Raw genomic sequence first — 16,763 nt, forward strand, 5'->3', positions numbered from 1 at the left:
TGAAGGTCGGTGTAATAGATGACGATGCTGTTGAATCATGACAAGGTGAAAATTACAAAGTCGATAAAGATAATGGTAATGACTGTTGTCGTAAGACGGAAATGAAAATGTTGCAATTCGTAACAGTTTTGGCACTTATTTGATGTTCGGCACAATTGCGACGACGATGCTTAAACATTTCACAGGGTATGAAATGCGGGAAAATTGTGTTCCGGTAACTGGAATATTTTATTAAAAACAGATTTTTTTTTTGCACGGATAGATTTAAAAAGAAAACCGTACAATTTTACAAGAAAAGTTAAGTAAAATTGCAATATTTTTTTTTTTAAATAAGAACTTTGGAGTTATTTTATTCCCAGACATAAAAATGTATATTTATAATTTTAGGAAATTTCAGTATCAAGAAATAAATAAATAAATACAAAATTATGAGTGATTATTTCATACTGTACATTATTTGGTTTATACGTTTACAGAAAAATGATTTTATATCAAATAAATAAATCACATATTGGTCCTCACTACTTCATAATATATATTACTTTTAGATTTTTTTGATTTCATTACATTAAAACAATTATAAAATTTGGGGAATATATTTTTCTATATATTATTTATAACAGTTTAAATTACCTTAATAAAGTAAAAAAAAGAAAATCTTTGTAACGACAATTATATTCGAAACCCTTCAAATTCGCAGTATACCTCTAGCCTGGATTACATATCACTATGTCATAGAGATGTAGCATACATACACGTTCCAATGTATTCAAATAAACACAGCATTTTTTTTTTTTTTTTTTTGTTTATCAAGGAAATCAAAATGTTATTAAACGCGGCAATAATCTACAAGTACCGGAATAACTTTTATTTTACACAACAGTACAGCTCCCAATTTTTAACAGTGAGGAATATGTATCCCAAATAAAATTTTTATTGTAACGTACTGAAATTTTAAGATTTATTAACAAATGGTTTTACTGGGAATTACAAAGAGCTTTTAGAACGTATAATTATAAGATTTCATTTTTATAATTCAAAAAAAGAAAACAAATGTATATATTTTCACCGCAATCTTGCTGCTTTTATCATGTTTGTAGATCGAGATATAAGAATAAAAGTTAGAATAAAGTAATTTAAAACTTTTTATAAACAACAAAAATTACAAAAAAAAAAAATTATTCTTTGTACCGTATCGGGAAAATAATTTAACTAATTTCAATGAAATAAAAACATAAAAATTGTGTTATAACAAAGATTCATAATTGTGTCCTTCAATTTCTGCTGATGTAATCGCATAAAAAGTAGTGAAAGGTTTTTTATTCAGTTTTACAACCTTATATTCGTAAATATTTGAGTAATTATAACACAAATTGTATCGAGAAAAAGGAAAAAAGGCACTTTTTTATCCTAAATACCTTTAATTGAAATTATACTACATAGGAAAAATATTAGATTACAATATAAAATTAATATTAATATAAATATATGTTAATATTAAAGTAATATTACTTACTTTTTATCAGTCGTCAAACTTCCAATTTTTTTACATTAAATATATATATTTTTACTTTTCTTTAACTTTTTATTTTTATTATAACGATTACTTTTTTAATATAATACAAAAATTTTAATTTCTTTCATGCATTTTCTAACTGCTTTCTTTTAACGAAACAAAAGAATTTAATTTTTATTGAATGAATAAAGAATGCGATGCGATTAATATAACAAAAAAACACTACTACTGTACTATACGTATATGATGAATTCTTCCTGAACTATAAAAACTAACAAAAAGAATATTTATGAGATTTTTTATTACTCACACGGATTCTGAAACGATAAAAAAAAATTAAAAACAAACTGATTTTCGAAATAGTGGAAGATAACAAGTCATGGACCGATTACTCAATGTGAAGTAGACATTCACGCTTACGTCTTAGAATAGCATCAACTGAATAATTTCAGTTACTCTAATAACTATAGCACAGACAGCTAATCAATTATATAGAAGTAGAATCCCAACTTTCAACATTCTACATTTAAAAATAACATTAAAAATGGTTGTAGGCGACGTAATTTTTTTATCCAGGTTACTTCATAATCGGATGATCAGAAAGACTTAAACAGAGAGCGTACTCGTATTTTATAAGGCTATTTTTGTATAATATTATACCAACTGAAACTTACAAAATAGACCGAATTTTGTTTTTCTATTTTATTTATCAAATTCGAGTAAATTAGTCTTCAGATACCTGAGATTTAATAAAAATTTCTGTTGATTTACAGATTTTTTAGACAGATAAGTGAAATAATATTCCACAGCGAGAAATATCAGTAAATCACTCTATACCAAACTATTTTCGTGTAATTCAACACAATATTTTGGCATAAAAGAAAGGGTCTTATATGATTCCTATGATATTTTTTATAAATTACCGAACCATTTAAAAAATTTTCCCACCGATTTATCTAAAATGCAATTAAAATTTTTTTTGGTATTAATGTAGTAGGCGACCTACCGCTGTAGTTAGTTAGTACTTAGATGGCGCCACTGAAACGCTTTATTGAAATAAGAAAATAAGTAAATAAAATTATAAATACAATCTAACCAAACTTAACCTACGTTCGTTAATCAAGGTTAGCGAGCAAAGCGCGCGTAGGTTAAGTTTGGGTAGATTATATTAATAATTTGATTTATTTATTTTCGTATTTCAATACAGAGTTTCAGTGGCATCATCTAAGAACCAACTAAAGTGGTAGATCGCCTACTATATTAATACCAAATGTTTATGGAAAAAATATTACTCTTCGACTAATTTTTAAATTATAGTTATTAACGCCTTTTGAATTGTGAGTTATTTTGTAGTAATATTTATATTTAGTCTCTTCGTGTATTTACCTTATTATTTCAAGTGTTTGTATTTTAAATAATTAATATGGACATTAATCACGTCTCTTTTTATCTATAATTAATTGTGCATTTTGTGATGCTGCTCTGATCAAAGTTTTACATGGTTTCCCCATATCCATTCAGGCAAATGCATCCTGTTTCTGACTTGATTTATATAATGTTCCGATCAAAATAAAACATTATTTTAGTTCTTATAATAACTAAATTTTGGCCTGTAAATTTCTAAAAATGCGTTTTTTTCATATTATCTTTGCCTTCATACAAAATTGAAACAAATAGACGGAGCGTTTTCTCCATCGGAATAATTTATTTTAATTTGTGTCCGTATTATCGACTTCTAATTGTACGGGATCATACATGAACCGTACAGCTTCTTTTAACGGAGATAGTAGAATGAATGTTTTATAAATAGATATAATAATTCAGACGATTACCCTTCTTAACATTACAATTTTTTTTTAATATTTACCAGAGAGCCGCCCCCAATTGATGAAAAACATATTTTTGGCATTTACTTAGTCAGAATGCACTTAGTACAAAAAAAAAAAAAAATTAATTAATAAAATATAATAATAAGCCTTTTCACATGGTGATTTTTTTTTTATATTTTAAATGCAGAAATAACGTTTTTTAAATTAACAGAAAAATTAATCTTTAAGATAAATTTCCTTGGAATATTTTTTAAATTTCTAACGAACAATATGGAGGGGGGATTCCATCCTCCTATAAGAATAACTGCTCTTTGTTGTTTACCTGTTTAGGATGCATTTTAACAAATCATTTTAAGTAGACAAAATTAAATTAAATGGAATTGTAAACAAATTCTCAGAAACGTTTTGAAATCAATATGGAGAGGTTCTATCTACCATCTTGTGGTGATAACAGATGTCTGTAATCTCCGCGCTGTTGATTAATTTTGGTAAAAAATTCCTTGAGGACAAGAATTAAATTAAATAAAAATTCAGATAATTTTGGTACGAAATATATCTGGAGTTTTCTTTGAGAATTTCATACCCGGAAGAACACTAGGTAGTACAGATTATAAACTGCGACATATTTCAAATATTCAGTAATGATTACTTTATTTTAAAAAGATAATAATAATAAATAAATAAAATACACTATATTTTATAACTAAGAAACAATTTATTTACCATGAAATCTGTATATTGTGTTTAAATATAACTGTAAATAAAAAAAGTTGACCGCAACTTCTGCACAAAATACACTGCACACTTTTCTTAGTAATTTCTTTATAATGTAATTAAATCACTAGTAATTTAGTATCGAACTATTAGATCGGCTCCACGCTGAGACCAGAATGCTGTCTTGAAGCAGCAATCTTGAAAAACAATGTAAGACATTGTTTAATATTTTATGGTAGACCTCTATTAAAAAGATCATTTAAAACTGCATAACTTTCACCTTTACCTATGTTTACCTTGGGGTAAAACACAATTTTCTTATATTTTGAAATAGGAAACAATACCAAATTTTGAATTGCCTATCTTTTTTTATAGGCGTTATTGTTAACAAAACTGTACGTATGGATTTTTTTACTGTTATTAAAATAACAATAATAATAATAATATACTGAAATGAATAAACAGAGGAAAAGTCTTGGTAATAAATTCAGTTAATAAAAGGTTATACACTTAAAATTACTTGAATAATCATAAAATTGAAATACTACGTCACACGTTACTTATTACAAGCATAAATAATTTAAAATACAAATATTGTACAGTACAACAAATGTAATTTTAATGCGCTCACAATGATGAATAAACCGATTCATAAACATCACACGTTATAATTTAAAGCAACCGTTATAATGTTGATGAATTATTTGTCTAGCCCTCGTTAAATTTCATTGTACAGCGTGACATTTTTTGAAATGTCTATTCGTATTGTTGAGGTGCGTTTTTTTTTTATAGTACTAACCAAAGAATATAGTACAGCTATTGATAACCGCTAATGTCAACACACTATATTATTACTTTATTATAGTTTATCTAAAAAAAAAATCTAATCGTTAAAATTTTTCTCTTCAATATAATTTACTTATAATTCTAATAAAATCACGGTCATTTTTAATGTAATGTAAATAAAATATATTGTCACATTGTTATACTGACCTAGATAAGCGTATGTGTAAAAAAAAAAAAATATAATAAACATTCTATAAAGCCTCCTCACGTCGCGGAAATTCACCTACACCTACACGCATAAACATAATTACGTTGTGCGCTACTAAAGATGATGCTCCTGTTTGATTTATGGTATCGTTTAAAAAAAAAAAAAAAAAACTACGAAAAATCAACTTGAAATTATTTCTGCGTAAAATAAAAGATGTTTATATTCTTTTTTAACGATTACTAGCCTAGAAAGGGAAAGTCAATTTATGTTTTTAGCAGTTTTTTGAAAACTCTTTTTGATAAATTAAACGTTTTAAAATTTACAAAAGCAAAATTAATGTAAAAAAAAAAATGTAATTCTATATAATTGTTTGGAACTTACGTATCAACGCCACCGCCGCTACAGCTTTATTTAAAAACAAAGTAGTCAATCGGATTTCGGTGGAAAATTTAAAAAAAAATTTTTCAAAAAATTACGGTGTAATTAACACCGTAATTTTTTGAGTATTTATTTAATAAATTCAGTAATTATTGCAATTATTTATTATTTAAATAATCAAAACATGGTTAATTAGTCAAGGTTAGCGAGCGAAGCGAGCGTAGGTTAAGTTTGGTTAAATTATATTTATAAAATAAATATAAATAATCATTTATTAAAATTAATAAAGTGACTGTTTTGAATCTATGTTAAACTCTATATCGGCCCATTTTCCACCGAAATCCGATTGACTACTTTGTTTTTAAATAAAGCTGTAGCTGCGGTGGCGTTAATACGTAAGTACCAATTGCTTACTTAAAGAATATTATAAGACCTGGCAATATTTCAATTTGATAGAATAATTTTTATAACTATTCAGAACGATTTTTACCATGTAGATACATTTTGCGTTGTAATGATTATTTCACCGCAGGATTAGCGTGGATAGAATCAATAAAATAATGCGAAATAAATTTGTGGTATTTTAAAAATAAACTAAAATGCGGAAACTTGGAATAAAAAATTAGATTTAAAAAGGTTATCGGCTTGCTACCGAATTATGCTTATAGTATGTAATGATTGACTATTGTGGTTTCCAGTACGAGCCTTTACAAAGATAAGCCTTTTTATATGTTTATAAAAAAGTAATTACTAATTTCTTAATTTTTGACAAATTTATAGTGATTTTAAAGAAATTTAGAAAAAAAATTTAATTCATTTCTATTTTAAAAAAATAATTAATTAAAAACAAATAGTGCAAGTATTATTCTTCTTTTTTTTCAAATAACTAAATGCAATAAGATAATAACCATAAGACCTATTAAATTGTTTATTTATAAACTGGATTATTGTTGATAATATTTGAACAACTTATGGTTTTAGGCTACTCCAACGGATTGAAAAAATAGCTCTTTTACCAAAGTAAATTAATAATTGCTAGTATACATTTATTTAACAAACTGCAATATTAAAAACAAATTATCGTTATAACTTTATATCTCGGCTGCTGAGTTTGAATCACTCGCTTTATAAAGAAAAAAGGTTTATCCTGCTTTATCCCTAATCATTCAAACTATCAAACTTCATCGCATTATTACGGTATGTTTCAAAAAACTGAAAGACTAGATAAAAGTATACCCTTTTAGACTAAAATTCAATTCAACTAGAACTTGCACCAGTGTTAAATGCGCAAAAAAAAAATTCAAAAAATATCCCTTATTAATTGCCTAATGCTGCGGTTCCCAAACATTTTCTATTTTCGGCGCTCTATTGAATTCAAATTTTCCTAAGGCGTCCAAGTCAAATTCTAACAAGTACTTTTTGCGAAATAGCCAATAATTTTTTGAACGTTAAGGTAAAAATAAATAAAATGTATTATACATCACAAAAAAAATGTAACTGAACAAACTTCCTATGACATTGAATTGAAAATGGGAATAAAATTATGAAAATCGTGTAATATTTTGCAAAGCCCCTGTAAGAAAGTCGGTGTTTCCACGGGACCCAGAGGTGTACACTTTGAGAGAGTCATTAGCTTAATGTCCAATTTTTTCTTTTCTTCTCACCAAATTTGGGGGATTTAGACCAACGATTACTCATTTATTGGAAATTTTTCCAGCGTGTGCTATTTCAGTCAGGAATGGTGAGTACTGAAAGCAATCTGCAAAGTCCGCTGTTGCGACAAATTCTTTGCTTTAATAAAACGCTTTTCAAAAACTTTACATGGAATATACACTTACAACGTAGAATTTACTTTAGTTCAAATATTCCTAATATATATATTTTGGACTACTTGACGATAATATTGTAACAGAATATGATTGTTTTTCTGTACTTGCTGTACATTACATTTGATCATCTAATGAAAAATACGTTGCACTCTTATTAAAATATTAATATTTAAATATAATTTTATAAAAACTACAAAACAAAAATAGAAGCCGTAAAATTAAAAATATTTTTGTCCCTCATTTCTGTTTGACCCCCTTTAAATATAACATTCTCAAAAAAACCCGTGTCTTTTCTTTCTACGCTATTAACAATTAAAATAAGGATGATAAGAAATTACTTTGTATTTTAAGCAAAAATAGTTGCAGATTTTATTGATGTTCTCATTTTTATAATTTTTCTTTATTTTGAAAAATACATCAGTTCAAAACTAAGCGTCATCTTTATTGTACCACACTATGCCTGCACATCTTTTGCGCGTAAAAAAATACCACTGATTCTGTGTAACTAAGATCGGTTTGGGAATTTAGAATCATAAAAATCAACGGAGATTATTTCTGATCTGCTCTTCAACAAAAAATTTCTCAAAAAGGATTTAAAAATACGTTGCACTTGAGGCAACATATTTTTAAATCTGATGATTCTGTAGAATCTACAGATAAAATATATGAGAATTTAAAATCATCCGCACGTATAGGCATTACCGATATTTAATACAGAATGGATCTTGAAACAAGAGTCAAAATTATAGCAGAAGTCATTGCTAAGAAAAACACACGATACCAGTTCATTCTAGCTAACTTGGAGGGGTTTCTATAACAATCATTACCGAAAAATTTAATCCTCCAGATCTCATTTGTACAGGATACCATTTTTACATGTTAAAAGACACTCGATTTGTCTTTATATTTTAGTTAATACCTTTATTATTTAGAAATACCTTTATATTTTAGTTAATATCATAGAAGGATCTTTAATATTACATCTTTTCCGAATGATTATATCAATTTTTTACATCTCATCCTCATCACTAGAAAACAGCTTTTATTAAAACTAGAATTTTTATTAAAAATATTTATATCAAAATGGTTAAAAGTACTTTTTTTTAATTTTATATTTAAAGACATTTTTTATTGTAAAAATTTTTTAAAATGTATTCTTTTTTCTATTTGCACGAGTTTTCTTTGTGGAGTTAAACGGGGATTTACCTTCTCTTTCTACTGTTAGATAGTTTCCGATAGTTTCGTCCTTTTCTTAAAGCATGCTGTTATCGTGGCGTGAAATATTACTTTTACTAAGAAAAGATTGAATCTTACAGAAAATCACGTCCTTGATCTTTTATTTTTTTTTTACCTAGCATAATATTCTCAAAAATAAACAAATACACTATCATTGATTTTTTACAGTTTTTTTAATAAGATATCATATTTTAATTATTTTTTTAAACACCCACGATTTTACATGATACGAAGGAGATAGATTTTTTCTTTTTTCCTCTTTTTTTAATTTCTAGAAAAAAATTCTGGGAATGATTGCTTTAAATGAACGGTACATTCGTGTGATTATATTTCATGTAATTCATAATATTAAATTCGTGAATTAAAATTATTTTTATTTTTGAAAGAGTTTGCCTTTTTTGTTGTTTTTAAAGTAATAAAATCCTTGTTTGTAAATAAGAAAACTTTGAGATCCGTTTACTGGACTCTACAAAAATGTATTCGAATGGTCTTTATTTATATTTTCATCAGTACAGAGTTTAAAAATAAATTAAATAATTATAATTTCTACAAAATTTTTCGAATATGGTGTAATATTCAATTTTGAAAAGAAAATATACATTCAAGATTGTTTTTTTTTTTTAAATACGATATAAGCAGGATTAAATAATTTTGTTATTTACAATTTATTTTTTTTCTTCATCTATTTTGATTACGATAAAACTGTCAATTAATTTTGCAATCTTCTATGACAACGGGAAAACATCAATCTGTTTTACGAGGGAAATTTTTTTAAATAAGCACATGTAACTGGACTTCAACAAAAATGGATAATAAATTTATTTCCTTAAATGAAAATGCTGACTCATACATACCTTGACTTTATAAAATAAATAAATAAAGAAATCATTACTTCTATTATTATAAAACCAAGTTGATCTATCAAAATTTTTATTTACATCACTACCAATGAAAATTGTATACGTAGTCGTACTATATTTTCATTAGCTAGATTTCTGTTCCCATATAAGTAGACGAAACTTCCAGTAATTTTCCGCTTTTAAGCTCAAAAAGGAAAAAGTATAAGGGAAGACGATACAGAGATCGTATAAAATTATTATTATTAATATTATTACAACTATCATACCATTATTATCTCATAATGGAATAATAATAAAACTATAAGAAAAAACCCAAAAATTTAATAGTAACCTGTTACGTACCTGATTATATTATTAAAAAAAAAACTCTACAGAACAAGCGCAATAATTGCATATTCCAACCATCACTTCACCACAAAAATGTAGCTTTCGGATAATGTCATTATAACTGAATTATTTCCAAAATAGTTGAACAATACCGAAAATAAAAAATGATGATAATAAAAACTTATAAATCCTGATTTGAAAAGAAAAATGTTAATTGTGAATAATATTATTGTGTTAATAAATTATTTAAATAAAATCTATTAATTTTACGACAAAACCTTCTTTATAACCAGTCTGAAAGTGATTAAACATAAATTTTATAAAAAAATCTTACATAGATAAATTTCCCGAAACTTTGGCTTACATAAAACTGAATATTTAGTTTTCTTTTTTTTTTAGTAATAATAGCAAATACAGTTGGGTATCGATAATTCGTATTAACAAATTATAAATGGTAAGAATTTTCGATTATCCAACCAACTTATCGATCACTATATATATTGAAAACAAGTAATCTTAATAAAGCTCATTAAAATTAAAATTTAAATCTAGTTTCTTTGCTTCATTTTAACGGTACCACTATTAATAAATGAGTAAAAATAATGGGTGTAACCCTTTTTAAACCGGTAATGACTATTTTTTAAAACAAAATATACCTTTGAAAAAATAAAATCAATAAACGCTTTATTTACACCTTTTATTAAATTTCATCTTTACTACATTTCGACAAATGAAGAATTTTTTTTGTGATTAAAAAAGTGCTTCTACCAGCGTTTATAAAATAAAAATAACTGTTGTCTAAAAACTACGACGTATCTTTTAATAATCTTAGTTGAAAGCGAAAAATTAGTTTATTAACAGTCTAAACCGGTGAACGTCCAAGTTAGGCTGTAACCAAGATCTAATAAGCGACTTTTATTTTAGGATAGGAAAAGATAAAAATTTATCTCAGATAAGATAAGTTAACATAAGCTTTCGAAGGATCCATTCTACGTTATAATGTTTTTGTTGTTTTTTTAAGTAACAAATATGTGACTATAATATAATTCATTATTATATGATTTATTTATACGCGCTTCATTGCTTCAAAAGAAAGTCAGTTATCTGAACAAGTACGAGGTTTCTAGGCTTACATGAAGTGACTGTATTTTTAAAACACACCGCAGAAATTGCGAGTATTTTTAATAGAAATTCCTCTTACATTCCTAACCATTTTTACTATCAAGTTGTAAATTGATATGTGAAAAATAAGTACGTACCGTACTTAAAACATAAATAACTTTCTTAAAACATATGGCTTAGTGAAAATAAATTTACTGTATTCTAGTCAAAGGCGCAACAGAAAATTTTATTTTTAGGCCAGTCATAATGAAGCTGATCTTCAGAAAAAAAGATGCTTAAATGATTAATAAAACGTTGTACTTAATCATTTATTTTTCATATAATATTTTATCTAGGTTATGGTACATTGAAACTAAATTGAGTGGAAAAAATCCAAACAACAAGGTACATTTATACGTAATTTTCTGTTATCCCTAAAGGTCTTAGTCGTAAATAAAACCCAACTCCCAAAAATTACACAGAAAATATCAAGCTTTAATACAGTACAAAAATTAAGTTTTTCATTTAGCTATTAACATCTTTTTATTTCTCGTAACAGACACTAATGGATAAATTTATAGTTTATGAATTCGACGCAATTTTCCGTTTTATCAAATACACTAATTGAATGAATTCTTTCCACAATTCTTACGGATTGTTTAATAAATTTATAACCATTTCAAAAAAAGAAAAAAAAGAGAGACCCCTCGTTAATAAGTTAATTAAACTGTTCAGTGACTGTACTGACAACCCGTGCGTGCCAGACACGTGCAAGAAAACCAGTTAGAAATATCTCTCGTCTCAAGAAAAATAAGATGTGATGCATTACTTGAACGGAATCTAGCAATATATTTCCCATCGATAAAAAAAAGTCGTGTTACTTTTTACTGTATCCTAAAGTACGAGTAGTACCTGGCGACCGAAGCCTATTTAATATTTACAATAAAATTATAGTGTACAGTATTTTTTTTTTATAACCATAAATTATATAGGCTTTAACATGACCTTCCTCTTGGTGCGATACGATTGTCCTTTAGCCGGTTAGAAACAATTCGTATCCCCCCTTCCGATGTACCGGGTATGAAAATAACAAATTAAAGAGTGGTATGGTTTTGAGAATCGCAAGGAAAATAATTTTATAACGGGCCTCCGCTATAAATAGAGAGTGAGTTGTAGAAGTGACTGGTAATTAGTATAAATTAATTCGTGCTCCGAGTTCATGTATTCAGAATTAGTCTGTGTGAAGGAATGTGCCTGTGTCGTGATGCAGGTGTAGCTATTGTGTCTGCCATACAGTTATGTGCCTGTGTGCCTATATGGCATCAACATCTTAACATTACGACTATTTATGGACACCCGCTGGAATTTATATCAAAAGAATATTCAAAAAATAATAATAATATAATAAAATAAAAACAAATGAGTTATTACTTTTTGCTGGCGAACAATTACGTAGTTTCGGCAAAGTGCGTCTAAAATTCACTTTGATACTTATAAACACCCGGTATGTACTTAAATCTATTACAGTAGTCCCTTGATTGACGTGATTTTCACATACGTGTTTATTTTATTTGCGTTTTTATTAAAGCAAAATTTTTGAAAAGTACAAATGAAGAATAAATATATCGTGATTTTTAATAGGTAAAAAAAATAGCACTTCACGAGGTAATTAATACTTAAATAATTTTCTATTTTCCTTTAACAAGGTTAAACAATTTATTTTTAATAAAAGAGAGGAGTGAAACGTTAAAAAGTAATAATACGAAGTATCTCTTGTATTCCCTGTTACTAATAAATTACGTTAAAGTATTTTTATTTTTTTTTCAGTATAGTCTACGAAAATAAATATATTAAAAATACGTTGAAATCAAGTTTATTTGGCGAGAAAGTTGAGTCTCCTGATGTGTATATATATAAAATATTATTTTAGAAAAACAATAACCTATAAGTAATTTTTATTTTACTAATTGATATAGTTCAAAATCAGTATTAAAAAAAATCAAGCAATTTAAGCATGAATCGCAAAACAACCTAAAACATCTTAAGAAATATTAAATATTTATTTTAGTTTACTCAGGATTAATAGGAGATAAAATGAAAATCTTTTATATAAAAAATATATAATTTTTTTTGTTTTATGTCTTTTTACAACAAAAATTATAAACGGGAAGGAATTCTTCAGTGTTTGACAGTTTTACGCACACCCACGCAATTCCTATAACGGGCCAGATAATTTCAATAACCAGGCCAGGTAGCTAAGAAGAGGTTCAAATGGCTGTAGCAATTTGATGATCGGTGTCCCGTCGACGGACCGTGGCGACAAATAACGGCTCCTGGCTCTTTGACCCTGAACTTGCATTGCCAGAAATTTAGGGAATTCTGAAGCAAAAGAAATCAATCTATTACAGCCTATTATTGCTAAACTCAGCGACGTTTTTTCTGTACGAATAATTTAATTTATTAAACATTTTACTTGAAAATGATAAGTACCTTGTGAACAGTTAACTTTTATTATATTGTTTATAACTAATATGTATTTAAATACCAACGAAGTTTTAGAATTATTACAAAATTAAAAAAAAAAATTAAAAAAATTAATACAATTAATACCCTCCTCGAAAAAAATAATTTATAAAAAAAAATTAACATATTCTTTTAAAAGGACGAAATTACTGTAATAAGCTTATTAAATAATTGCGATTGTAAATATATTCCATCTCTATTATACATCAACGAGTAAAGATATAAATCAGATGCGCATTTAAATTTCAAACAATTATTATCATCATCAGTTACAACGGGATTAGTAAAAATAAAAAATTAAATCAAAACAAAATAAAAAATACGAAATATTAGCTAGTGATAAATGGTTATTAACATAAACTTGCCGACAGAAAATGTTCATAAACATCTTCAAATATAGATAACTGCAATCAAGCATCACCAATAGGTAATATAGGTATTGCATAACAAAATTTAAAATAAAAAATATAACACATGTAATGAAATACATAAAATATGTGTATATAATACACTAGCCGGTGGGGAGTCGCTTTGCTGGTCCAACCGTCTAGCCAGGGAACTCCGGCCCCTAGATTCCCGTGCCCCAGGATGGCGCAGGTGAGCCCCGGGGACAACCCAAGGGCTTCCCAGGGCTGCAAAGCTCGCTTCGCTTGCCATTTCCGACTGTCTAGTACCTCTAGTAACCCCGGAGTGTTCGTTACCCTCATGGTTGTGAGAACAATACTTATAAGTAATAATTATAGTATTCAGGCTTTACAGAAACCTGAAAAAGAACTAAATTATAAAGGACATAGTAACTGAATTGCAAAGAACTTTGACGAGGAAAACTTTACAACTTCTTTCTGTTGCCACGGGGACAGAAATTAGTTTTTAATTATTGATTGTTAATTTTTTCTCCTTTAATGAATTTCTTTAATTGACATTTTCATCTCCAAGGAGGCCAGGGTTTCGGTTTACCGCTTAAAATCTTTCCTGGGATAACACAAATGTATTCTGAAAATTTGAAAGCAATCGGTCGGTTGGTTCTCGCGTGCTTCGAGAACAAACAGACAGACAAATAAACTTTCACCTTTATAAACACCAATATGTACACATGCACTCATGTGTACATATTGATATTCATACATTGATAATAAAAATAATATCGTATTACAGTTGAGGCCTTATTTCCATAGTTTACCGTGCGACCCAAAAGTATTAAATCTAAAATCTAGGAAGTAGAAGAAAATTCTAATTTTTAAATTACTTATGTTTCAAAACGAAATCAACAGTATATTATGTGCCAGTCCATAATTCTCTTCGTGGCTTATTAACAAGATTGTTCAGTTTGGTAAAGAAAAAAAATTGTACCGCAATAATTGTTATCTTTTTTATTTGCGGGAAGATTTTACAAGGTCATATGAATGATATATATTACCGAAGGTGATATCCATTCCGTAAACATAGCTAAAAAATCCTAATGGATTTCCATTTCAAAACATTGTTTATCTGAATAATTTATTCATCAGAAAGAAAATAAGCAACGTTAGGACTTTTGTTATAATAAATATTTAAAAAGAATTACATTAATTATACTATTTTTTTTATTTTGAAAAATAACCTTCTATAACTTATTTTGTAGAAAAAATTAATTTTTGTTGTTTAATATAAACCAGTTTCTACTTTATTGTGTAGTTCACTTCATTCAATGAATTTATGATAGCATGAAACTTATTTGTAAAATGAAATACTTCTGGAAGCAGCACAAGAATATATAAAAAAACTATGAAAGATTTTTAAAAAGTATCATTTTTAGTACATTTAAGCATAACCTTACTTTAAATTGCGAAACATTAAAAAAAAAACCTAAACCATGCTCTATTATATTTATTTTGTAAAATTAAAAAAAAAAAAATGGTATATTTAAATCAACAAACTCATTACAATAATAATAAGAAGAAGTTATAATTTCTGAAGAAAAATGCGAAACATATTTCTCAACACTGTAGAATACAAGATGTCCGATAAGTTTCCATACATAGAAAAATAAACAGTTTTTTATGAAAACCATTTTTATTTACATAATATGCTCTAAATAACTACCAATGTTTCGAAAACACATTTCGATGCGTGTCCTCTATTGCTGAAGAACACGTAACCCCATAACTTTTCATACATAGGAAAAATAAACATTTTTTTTTTTTATGAAGATCATGGTATATCAGAAAAAGATGTAAAACATAAATCATCTCAAGGAATGTATAATCAACGCCATTTTCCTGACACACCATGACTTCATTAAAAAAATGTTTTTTTTCCTACGTAAGGAAACTTCGGAACACTGTAGTAATCGCATAAATGATTAGCCGGTGAGTTGTTTTATGAACAGCAAACTAACGGCAGCAGTTGTGTAATCTAAGTTACGATTGGATCGTTACTGTATAAGAATATGTTAAAACACCATTTCTTCCCCGTCGAAATAATGTTTATTTTTAATTGCTAAAACATTTCTTATTTAATTTATCAAAATACATATATCAGATTATTTATTTATTTTTATATATAACCGTTCTTGACCGAAGTTATTCTATAAAAAATTATCGATAACAGTAAGACGCACTTTAAAAACGCCTTAATTGGACGAGTACAGTTAAAAAAGAATAGGTAGTTGAAGGCGTAAGTTTTTTACGTGTTGAACAGGCAAGAAGTTTTTCTCGTTACTTTTTCTGCAGATTTTAAAATAAATTTCAATAATACGATTAAATGATAAAATAAGACCACCCACCATTCTTTACCTCATTTATGAAACGGATTATTAAGCTAATAAATAAATTTACCAAATTTACTTATTGGTAAAGAAAGAACGAAACTAGTTTTAGGTTTTTACATTTGGATACATTGGACGAGAAGAGGTTTGAATATATGTTAGCGCCTATATATATGTATGCATAGACTAGAAGTCATGCGTTGTAGTTACGTATTTGACTTACTACTCGTATAACATAACAATCTTATGTATTTCAGCAATATATTATTTATCTAATATTAGTTTATATATTTAATTTTCGTCATATAGATAAGTAAAACGTTTAAACTCACAAAAGAGATAATTTAATACATCGAAGAAACTGTAATAATACTAACTAGGAACATACATAAACTAGTTTTGGTTAATATAATTTTAGAGCGAACTGTAAGATGTTAAGAAACATAAAATAAATATATCTGATCTGATATATATATATATATATATATCTAGTGGTGTCTGTGAATCTGTTACTCTTTCACGTAAAAACTACTCGCTGAATGAACATGCCTTTTATACCTGAAAATAATATAGGACTATTGCCGTTACGAAGATGTTTCACCTTTTCAAGATTAGTGCCCGTTTTAATTCCGTGCGATAACAACTGGATTAAGTTCCTTGCCGATATTCAACTTTATTATGGTAGGTCAAACCGAATTCGGAGATCACTT

At 27.1% G+C, this 16,763-nt stretch overlaps 1 protein-coding gene across 1 annotated transcript in view; it reads left to right on the top strand.

The window, feature by feature from the left end:
• Positions 1 to 16,763, top strand: part of LOC142322678 (cuticlin-5) — a 50,302-nt gene that overhangs the window by 10,646 nt on the left and 22,893 nt on the right. The gene's annotated exons all lie outside the window — the stretch shown is intronic.

The sequence above is a fragment of the Lycorma delicatula genome, chromosome 4, assembly GCF_047948215.1.
Source record: "Lycorma delicatula isolate Av1 chromosome 4, ASM4794821v1, whole genome shotgun sequence".
NCBI lineage: Eukaryota > Metazoa > Arthropoda > Insecta > Hemiptera > Fulgoridae > Lycorma > Lycorma delicatula.